General features: G+C 34.6%; 1 non-coding gene across 1 annotated transcript; it reads left to right on the plus strand.

Annotated features, from left to right (window-relative positions):
* The first annotated feature begins 1060 nt into the window (after positions 1–1060).
* LOC145633457 (small nucleolar RNA R71) lies at positions 1061–1167 on the plus strand. The gene has a single exon (XR_014112782.1). It is a non-coding gene; the product is annotated as a small nucleolar RNA R71 (small nucleolar RNA).
* Positions 1168–10781: the final 9614 nt, after the last annotated feature.

A 10781-nucleotide genomic window follows, 5' to 3' on the forward strand; every position in this document is an offset into this window, starting at 1 on the left:
CTGCTTATCCAAATTTGTCTTCAAGTGACGATTGAGGAATGGAAGTTTGATAATTGGCTTTGGAGCATTGTTGCTCTTGTCTGGAGTAGCCACCTTCTCTGGAGTCGTACCCTGCAATGTAGAATTAGATATCTTAGTACTATCCTTTAGCCCTGCAGGGCTATTAACTACATTGTTTGGTTTAACGGAATCAAGATTAGAATTATTTAATAAATCAGGTTCATCAACTCTGGGCATAGAGGGCCCTTCATAGTTTGAACCACTCCTTAGAGTAATTGCATAGGCTTGATTCGTAGGCCTGGTCGGCTGTGCCGGCAGAGCTCCCTGTTGGCGGGCTTGTAGAGTAGCGGAAAGTTGCGCAATTTGATTATCTACAATTTTATTGTGCGCTAGAATTGAATCAATTGTCGCATCTCTACTCTCCACGTGCTTCTGCATGTTAACCAACATCGCTCTAATTTCCACCAAAGAAGGGTCGGAAGATGAGGAGGGTTGTTGTGGTTGGTTGTTCTGGCCAGCATTAGGATGGTAATATTTCTGCTGCTGTTGTTGTTGCGCCTGTGGTTCTTGTGGTGGTGGATTTTGAACATTAGTACTCCGGTAGGAAAGGTATGGATGATTTCGATACCCAGGATTGTAGGTGTTGGAGTATGGTTTATTCTGCCTATAAGCTTGAAAGGAATTAACTTGCTCCACGGAACTCCTACAATCTTTTTCCCAATGACCTATAATACCACAATTTTCACAGAAAGCCTCATTAGAATTATTATTAATCGTAGAAACATTAGCTACATTGGCAGTGCTAAGATTATCTAATTTTTGGCATATAGAGGTCAGTTGAGCTTACAAAAACGATACAGAGTCAACACTATGTTTCCTCTTGTTAGCAAATCCCCTAGGATTCCCATATTGGGAATTATGTATCGCCATTTCTTCAATAACCTGACCTGCATCATCAACATTAAGATTCATAAATCTCCCATTAGCTGCAGAATTTAAAATTATTCTAGAGGAATTTCCAATGCCATTATAAAAGGCTTGGATTAACTGCCATTGTGCTAAATTATGGTGGGGGCATTCTCTTTGTAGGTCCTTGAACCTCTCCCAAGCCTCATATAAAGATTCATCGGCTTCTTGGGCAAAGTTCTGAATCGCACTCCGTAGTACGGCTGTTCTCTCTGCAGGATAATACTTATTATAAAAATTCAAAACTAGAGTTTCTCAGTCAGTTATACCAAGTGTAGTTCTATTTAAGACATTAAACCACAATTTAGCTTTTCCAGTTAAAGAGAAGGGAAAGAGAATCTCCCTGATTTGGTCTTGTGTGACCTCGGCTTGCCTGATGGTATTGCAATATTGACAATAGTCGGCAATGTGAAGATTTGGGTCTTCACCCTCGGCTCCACTGAATTGCTTCCTCTCTATCATCGTTATAAATTGAGGTTTAATTTCAAATTGAACCCCATCAAGAGCCGGAGTAGGGGTGAGATGTGGAAAATCTGTAAGCTTTGGTTGTGAATAATAACTAAGCTTCTTTGGAACCTCCATCTCTGATTCTGCGTCTGATGATACCTCTGAATCGCTAGAACCAGTTGGAGGATCGCGGTGATTATTATTATTATCACCAGAATCCGCCAGGATTTGCTTGTAGAGATTTTTCTGTCTATGAAAGGAACGTTCGATCTTAGGATCGAATGGGATGTACCATGATCTAGAACACCTGGCATAAACAAATAAAACTAAAAGCAAATATGAGATTTGCTTCAGAGAACTAACGTTCTCTGAGACAAAAAGAAAATAACCTAGACTACAAAAAAAATCAAAAATAAAAATAAAATCGTTTCCCCGGCAACGGCGCCAAATTTTGACAGGGTAAAGTCGTATCCCCTAATAAAAAATAATTACCTAAGTCCTTTAACTAAAGTAGATAGGGAAGTAGGGTCGAGCTCCACAGGAAAACAAGTCTTTCTACTCCTAATTAATTATTATAATCTAAATTATCTAAGTAACCAATATTTATAATTGAATAATAAATTAAACTACGGAGATCAAGAATAAGGAGAAAATAATATATAAAAGGCTCTAGGGCATAGATTCACTAATAAATAATATTCCAGGGTAGAATATAATAATCATTCATCAGTGCATATGTTAATCAGATTATAAAGGGCTTTCGCTACGTATTATAATCACACAATTAATTTACCGGTATTAAATCTCATCTTTCGAATCTCGACCTAACCATTTATAAATTAACTTGCCTATTGAAACTAGACCTAAACATCAATTCTCATCCGTCGAATCTCGATTCAATATTGTTAAACTCATGCATAAAAGATCTGCGCAAATCTAGTCACAGAGCATTAAATCAATTAATAGGAAATTAATCTAGCATTGATAATTAACAACAATAAATTACCCCTTCATATTATTTATGGATACCCATAAATCCTAGAAATAGAACTACTCACACATTATAGGAACTAAACAAATCAAAGCAACAAAACAAGACATGATTAAAGGAATAAAATAAACAACTAAGATTAAAAGAAGAGAAATAGTTACCAAACAAATCTGGAATTAAGAGTAGATTAAGAACAAAGGTTTAAGAGAAAGAAAATCTAAGAGAACAATTAAGAGAGTGAAGAAAGAGTAAAAAGAGAGAGAGAGATCGAGAGAGATAGATCCTAAACTCGTATTACGGAGGAGTATTTATACTCCGTACAATACCTAAACTAAAACAAACTAAAACGACGCTAATTGCGTCGTCTCCTAATAATTACACGCGCCCGATCGGGCGCACCTTTTTGCTCTTCAGGTTGAATCTCGCGCCCGGCCGGGCGCGTCACTGGGCGCCGAGCGACCTTAGCTTCTCCCGCCCGGCCGGGCGAGCCTCCGGGTGCCAGCCTCTTTGGCCGGGCGGCTCTCTTGGGCCACTAATTGGACTACGATTGGGCTCAAATTCTTCGGGCCAATCTGGGTTTCCTCCTCGGGTCTTGATTACTCAGTCCAAATGCCCCGGTATCACCTATACCGAGCCCTTAATCACCGGTTCGATTGCTCTAACCGGTCTTGGGCTAGAAGTCTGGTTGTGCTTCTCCAATGTTCATGATTGCTCCAAAATATCTCAGGAAAATACTCAAAAAGTGTAAATCCCTGCAAAAGTCAACCAAAGCTACGAAAACACTAGAAAACACCAATTAGTAATAAAACACTACTAATTATGACCAAAGGACGGGGGTAAAATACTATATAAAATAGACACATCAACATTTCTACAAACTTAGTCAAAGTGGGGGCTTCTGTAGACACCTAAAAATGTCTCCCCAAAACCAAACCCGATGATGAACAACCTTTCACCGCCATTATTGGTCTGGTTGAATATTTAATCTTGGAGTGCTTATATCCACATTTCCATTTCATAAACCAACCCAAATCCTATCCCATTTACCCACACCATAACTTATTTTCCTCTTTTCGTGCCTTTTAACCCAAAATAATTCATTTTGTGTCCTTTAAAACCATTCATTTCGTGTCCTTTTTATACAAACGTTTAATCCAGTTTATTTTGGTCCATAATCTGGGTCAAATGATTTAATAATTGGATGGGGTTTGAAAATAGCTTTCCAGCGATATATTATAAGCCCAAATCCGAGTTATAACAAAAAAGTTATGACCAAAATATTAAACTGAGTCCAAACCGAACCTAAGCCCACCTTACCTACGACCCAACGATCATGTGGAGGGTCCAAATTATTTAATCCCATTCCTAAACCAATTAGGATTAATTGGAAGCTTCTATAAGTTTCTAAAAGATCTTAATTATCCTTTTTGGAAAAATAAGATTAAAGAGTTTGAAATTGAATAAAACTTTTCTTTTTAAAAGTCCTAATTCTATTCGAATTGAAAGACGTTCAAAGATAGTCAGATATAATTTTTTAGCCTTATAGTTTTTATCCAAATATTATATGGTTAGATATCCCTTGAAATTATTTTTCCAATGATATATTATAATATCAATTCCATCCTATAACGAAGAAGATATGAATAAAATATCAAACTCTATCCAAAACTGACACCGTCTCACTATTTCGGCCATATCTTTTGTTCTACAAAATTTTTTAATCTAATTTTAATTGGGTTAGAATTTACACTTAAAGAGATTTCCAACGATATCTTATTTATCTTATTCTTATTTTTGGATCAAAAGATATGATAAAAACAAAAACCGCAAAAACTGCAGTCTATCGAGTTTTATTCTGATTTAATTCAGATCTTATCTTGTTTTTTCAACCCTTCTTTTTTCTATATAAATAGAGGTCATATCTCCCCCTTTTTCAATCATCAACAAGCTTGATCATCAAATAATTCTCTTCTCCCTCTTTAGCCTAAACACTAGCCTCCCCATTCTTTCACTATTCCTTCCTTTAAGCACTCTAAGGAGTCAATACAATACCCAAAGTTCTATACTTAAACAAAGGCGTGAAAGAAATAATTTACTGAGGGTTTGGACCAAATCATCTCTACTTTTAATTTAATTGTTTCAATTTGATTTATATTTTTTTATTGAAGTTACTAACAATTTATTCATGATGTAGCAATTTAAAGGAACGTACGGAATGTGAGTAATGAATTAATTTAATTACTCTTATTTTATTTTAATATTGCTAATATCATGATAAGATTTATTATTATTTGATTTGACTAACACTATTTATTTTTAAAATTGCTTTCAATATTAATGTTTATTCTATTGTTATTATGATCACCATATTGCATGTTAAAGGGAATATGTAATTGAAAATCACGCCTAATAAGATAATTTGGACAACTAGTTTAGGTTCCTATTTAATCTTGTTGTTTAATCAAGTGATCTTTAATATTTTAGAATTATATGTTGCATTAATATTAAACCAATTTAGCATAATAATTTTTTGGAGCAAATTGAATCTTTGTTTGCATGCCTTTGAGATCGCATGAATCACTTTTCACTATAAGAATCGAGTAGAGGCCAATACGGGCGAATGTGACTCCATGACTCACTTCATACCATCATCCCCGGTCCTCCTTTCGTGGTTCCGAACCATATGGATTTAGTAATCTCATGGATTATGAATGAGGTGTAACCTTCACGGGTCAATCGTTCTTGCCTATCGTTGTCCCTTACCGTGGTTGCCTTTTTATGATCCGTGAACGATTTACAAGTTCCTTAAAAACTTGTTGGCGGCTCCCTACTTTGCTTTGTCCCTAATCATTTTCCCTAATCGTAATGTCAATTCCCACTTCCTATGAGTTTCAAGCATATTCACACATTCTTTAACGTAGGCGCACTTCGAACGACGCCTACAGAAGGCTTCTAGCTTTTAGAGAGAGAAAGAGAGAGATGATTCTGGTTATTGAAAAACGAAGGTCTAGGGACCCTATTTATAAGAAAATAGTCCAGAATCGATAGAAACGAATCAGAGTTCAAAAAGGAATAAAAACACCCTCGTGTCGCCAACGACAGGGCTCATCGCCAGGCGACGAACTTGTCGCCAAGCGACGAATTTGTTGTCAGGCGATGCAAGACAGTTTTTGCGGATTTTGTTTTTATCATTTCTTTTGATATTCAGAAGTCTAAATAAGTCATATAATATGTCGTTGAAAAGCTCTTGAAGTCTAATTTCCAATGCAATTAGATTCAGATTAAAATTTTTTGTATATAAAAATATATGGCCGAAATAGTGGAAGGGTTTCAGTTTGGATAGAGTTTCGTATTCCTTTCATATATTTTTCGTTATAGCTTGGAATTAATATTATAATATATCATTGGAAATATAATTTCAAGATCTATCCAACCATATAAGATTTGGATAAAGATTATGAGGCACAAAAATAAGATTATGAGGAACAAAAATAACATCTTTAAATTCGAATAAAATTAGGATTTCAAAAAAGGAAAGTTTTATTCAATTTCAAACTCTTTGATTTTATATTTTCAAAAAGGATAATTAAGATATTTTAGAAACTTATGGAAGTTTCTAATTAATCCTAATTATTTTAGTAATAGGATTAAACCTTTGGACCCTCCACATGATCATTGGGCCGTAGGTAAAATCCGGTTTGGGCCCAGTTTAGTATTTTGGCCATAACTTCCTCATTATTCATCGGAAGTGGGCTTATAATATATCGTTGGAAAGGTCTTTTCAATCCACATCCAACTACACCATAATTGGACCCATATCAGGGACCAAACTAAACTAGAATGCATGTTTTTCATAAATAGAGTAAGAAAAGAAATATTTTCAAAAACAGAAAGAAGAGATATTTTAATAAAAACATCCTCATCAATAGACTTTTCACAATTTTGCTTTGTTTGATAATCGAATGACATGAAAGGTATTCATCACTGGGTTTGGTTTTGGGGAGACACAAATGGGTGTCTACATTTATCAATATAAATAATTTAACAAAGAAATAAATAGAATTTTTATTAATTAAAATAAACAAGAACTATCAAAATAATATTGAGTTCTAGAACTTATGCCACTTATTAATTTAAAACTGAAATAATAGCAATAAATTGTAATTACAATTGATTATCCAAAACGAGAAAAACTTAAAAATCTAATCCTTTCGGACGTTGTCTCTCTTGTCGGTAGATTGTTTGTAGCTTTCAGGATCAAACTCAGAATCATCTGTCTCTTCCATAGTTTCAGGTGTTTCAGTTTCGGGTTCTACTTGTACAAACTCCCCCTCTTCCTCCTCGTCAGATGAGATACCTATCACAATTGGAGTTGGAGTTGGAGTTGGGTTTGGGTTTGATATCTCCATAAGTGAACTATCTTCCTGTTGTTGTTCCCCATTTTTTGCTTGATTTCCCCCTGAATAAGAAGAAGAAGAAGAAGAAGAAGAAGAAGAAGAAGAAGAAGAAGAAGAAGAAGAAGAACTTTCAGACTGATGACCTGATGGAGGGTTATTCCCTACTAGATTGTTATAATAATAATCAGGGTATGGAAGGTGCAAATGTTGACAATGTGCTTTTTCAACCCTGGCAAGGTAATTGGTTAAGAAAGCATAATCTGGGCACCATTGACCATAATAATCTTTGTATTTGTGGTAATTTGGAATGTCTCCTGGAAGATAGAAATCAGAAAATCTTTCTTTGATAGCGAGATAAGGAGGCTCTTCTAGGAGACAATGAACAATCATAGCTGAAATGCGGTCAGGGGTGTCATAAACTTTGTCCCTTAAGACATTACTCATATAGGAACAAAAATATCAGATCCTTTCTACATAATCATAGGGGTGTTCATTATGTTTCTTAACGAGTGTGCCCAAATGGGTGAATTTTCTAGGTAAGATTGGCATCCTGTAAAGGAAAAGACTTAGAAAAAAATTCCCTTCCCAAAATAAAAATAAATAAATAAATAATACAGTTCTCACATGAATTAGGTTCAATGTTCAATCAAACAATTTCAATCATTCCTAATCACATGTTCACAAGTAATCCATAAACATGATCAAACATCACAACCTGAATATTAATGCATACAAGAATATGATTATTTCTAACTTATATTCCCAAATTTCTTTCCTACCCAATCTCACCAACATGCCTTTCAAAAGTTATTAACACATATTACTTACCTTAATCCTTGCTTTCTGCAAAATGAACAGACTAAAAATATTTTTGAGTACTTTATAATTAAATTTTTCGAAATTAAATAAGAAAGAAGGAAAAAAAAAAATTTCGGATCTCCCTACTAAAAAAAATTCGAACCTTTCCTCTTAAAAAAATTCCGGCCCATTTAAATAAATAAAAAAATATCAGCCCTTTTTTTTTAAAAAAAAAAATCGAACCAAATAAAAAAATAAAATAATTGGTTATAAATTTAATCAATAAATATTTATTCTTCCCAAAATAAAATAGAATAAAATAAAAGTTAGTTCTCTAAAAGTTTTACCAATAAATAAGTACTTGGCCAAGTTTAGAATTAAAACACTTTAAAAACACGTTTTTAGCTTTAGTGGTAATAAAATCTCAACCAAAGCTCCAAGATACCACTTTGTAACACCCTAGAAATTCATTCCTTTTTAAAATACCTGTTTTGCCCTGTTTAAAACTTTAAATAGGAATATCCAAGGCATTACCGCCACCGTGATAACGGTTAAGGCAACTATCAATGACACATAGCGGAAGACTAATTTCAAAACATTCCAAACCAAGTTAACATTTAAAATCAAACAACAAAAGTAAAGTCAAACCGAAGTAAAATAAAGTCAACCTACAACTTGGAACCATTGTAGGCCCTTATTAAAACAAAACCAAAATTCAAAACCCTTCTCGTTAGTCACATGTAATAAATAAAGTCATAAACAATTAAAGCAATAACACATTTATATACTTATAGAAACTAGCATGATTCGCTCTTCACTCATGCCCATTCATGAAAATGCTTCATCACCTGAAAAGCTTATCTCTACTTGTTTCCACTACTCTCCATTAAAAATGGGTCATTATAGGGCCAAGGAAAATACAAGGCCAACAAACACCCAAAACACACAATCAGCAAAGTTGAGTACATAAGCGTAATTAACACACTAACATAAAATTTCCTATCAACACACAACTTACCTCGTTGCACCTGTGTTTCAAGCATACAACATTCCATAAAAGTTTTCACTCGACACTACATAATTTATTTAATGTTAACTACGCATCGAACGGGTTTCCCCCTCAACCTCCTCCAAATAAATTTGAGGTTACTGACACAAGAGCTAACCGTGCAAGCATCAATAACCACTCGTAAGTGGCAGAATTCCTGCGCATAATAATAATAAAAGGAATGTACAGCGTCCTGTACTCCATTAGAAGTTATGGTTAAATATAAAACCTCATAATTCCCCCCATATGTTCATACTCCAGGTATATATGTTCCAAGAGTTTTGGTGCGTAATCTCTTCCACTTCACGTTATTTACAGATTAATAAACTTAGTGGTGACTCTCAAACCATAATCATTCAATCAACAACAATTATTCAATCAATCAAATATACCAATTTAATTCTTGAATAATTAGTGACCACATAATATTTAATGTTGAATCCCTTTTAATTCTACCTCGGTGCCAATGACACCTTAAACACATAAAGCGCCACAAATCCTATCCCTCGGTATTAAAAACACCTTAAATGCACGAAGGCACCAAAAATATAATTTATTCCTCGTGTACAAAGACACTTAAATAGCTCTTTCCTCATGCTTAAAGCATCAATAAAAATTATATGAACCATAATAACATTCCTTTTCAATGTTCCAAACCAAATTAAACATTTAGTTTAATTAAACATGCTCTCTAACATGCCATAAATAAATATGTGGTTCATAAATAATATTCCTAACTCATGGTTCAATCTCTTTTAGATTGGATTTCTACCTTCATCCCCGAACTACCAGTCATGGTTCCAGACCTATTGGAATTGACGATCTCCTGGATCGTTAAGGGGTGTAACCTTCACCTCGTGAACGGTTTACAAGTTCCTAAAACTTGTTGGCGACTCTTTTGCTCTATCTTCTTTCCCTTTGGACGCCACCGTACTTTAGTGTATGATCACAATGGGGTTCAAGTTTGGGGTAATGCTTGAAATATTCCCTACACCCACTATTGTGGTCTTTGATTCTTTTTTATTTTTTGTATGTGTTTGCTCTATTGGGCTTCAATGGATGGAGGAAGGGGGAGAGGAGGTGGGTGGGGTTTTTGGGTGGATGGGGGTTAATAAAACGGGGGTGGAGTTTTCATGGGAGTAGATTTATTGGGTGAGATGGTGTTGGTGAGGGTGGCAGTGAATTAGTGGTGGCGATGAGGTGGTGTTGGTGGGGGTGGCAGTGAGGTGGTGGTGGTGGTAGTGAGGTGGTGTTGGTGAGAGAAAAGAGAATAAAAAGTTAAGGAAGGTGGTTTAATAAGATCACGTGACCCACATGTGCTAAGTCAATGCCGGAAAACCAAGTCAAACACCGGAACCGGGTTAATTAAGGTGTTACTTAGCAAAAAAAAAAAAAAAAAAAAAAAAAAAAAAAAGTGGTTTTAGCTTTTAGGTGTGCTTTATTTCACAAAAAAAAATTTTATAAGGTGTTATAAAATGTGGTTTCTTACAATTTTTCCTTATTTTTACTAAGCTGAAATTATTTTTGTTGAAATGAAATAATTTTTACTAAACTAAAATTAATTTTACTTTACTGAAATTAATTTTACTGTACTAAAATTATTTTTGCTGAACTAAAACCGGTTCCTTTCAAGGTTTGCTTGGAAGATTAGGAATGGTGACGACGTTCCAGCATGCAGTAGTAAATGTTATTAGGGTATAAGTACGGATACGTCATTTCATTAATCAGGTCATGTATGATTCATTATACATATATATAAGCGACAAGGCTCCATAATCAAGGTGAGTCGCATTAATGAAATGATGTATCTGTCTTTAATTATATACTATCTAATAAATAGGTTAATAGGAAGTCCGAGTGGTGAAGTCTAAACAAATTCTACGTTAGAGTTTGAGATGGAAGCTAAGGTCAAATATTTTATTGATCAAAATACAAGTTCCTTGAATAATGCTTCGTTTGTTAGAGAGTAATTTAAATGGAACATACAATGCAAAAGAAATTTTAGGGATGGAATTACCAAAGGAGAGAGCGAAGGATTTCATGTATTGGCCTAATCTATCATTGTTTAGGAAAATTTACAGTTTAAACTGCATGGGTATAGTTCGTTTTCTATCGGAAATTACTCAAACTCAAG

The sequence above is a fragment of the Chenopodium album genome, chromosome 5, assembly GCF_948465745.1.
Source record: "Chenopodium album chromosome 5, dcCheAlbu1.1, whole genome shotgun sequence".
NCBI classification, from domain to species: Eukaryota; Viridiplantae; Streptophyta; class Magnoliopsida; order Caryophyllales; family Amaranthaceae; genus Chenopodium; species Chenopodium album.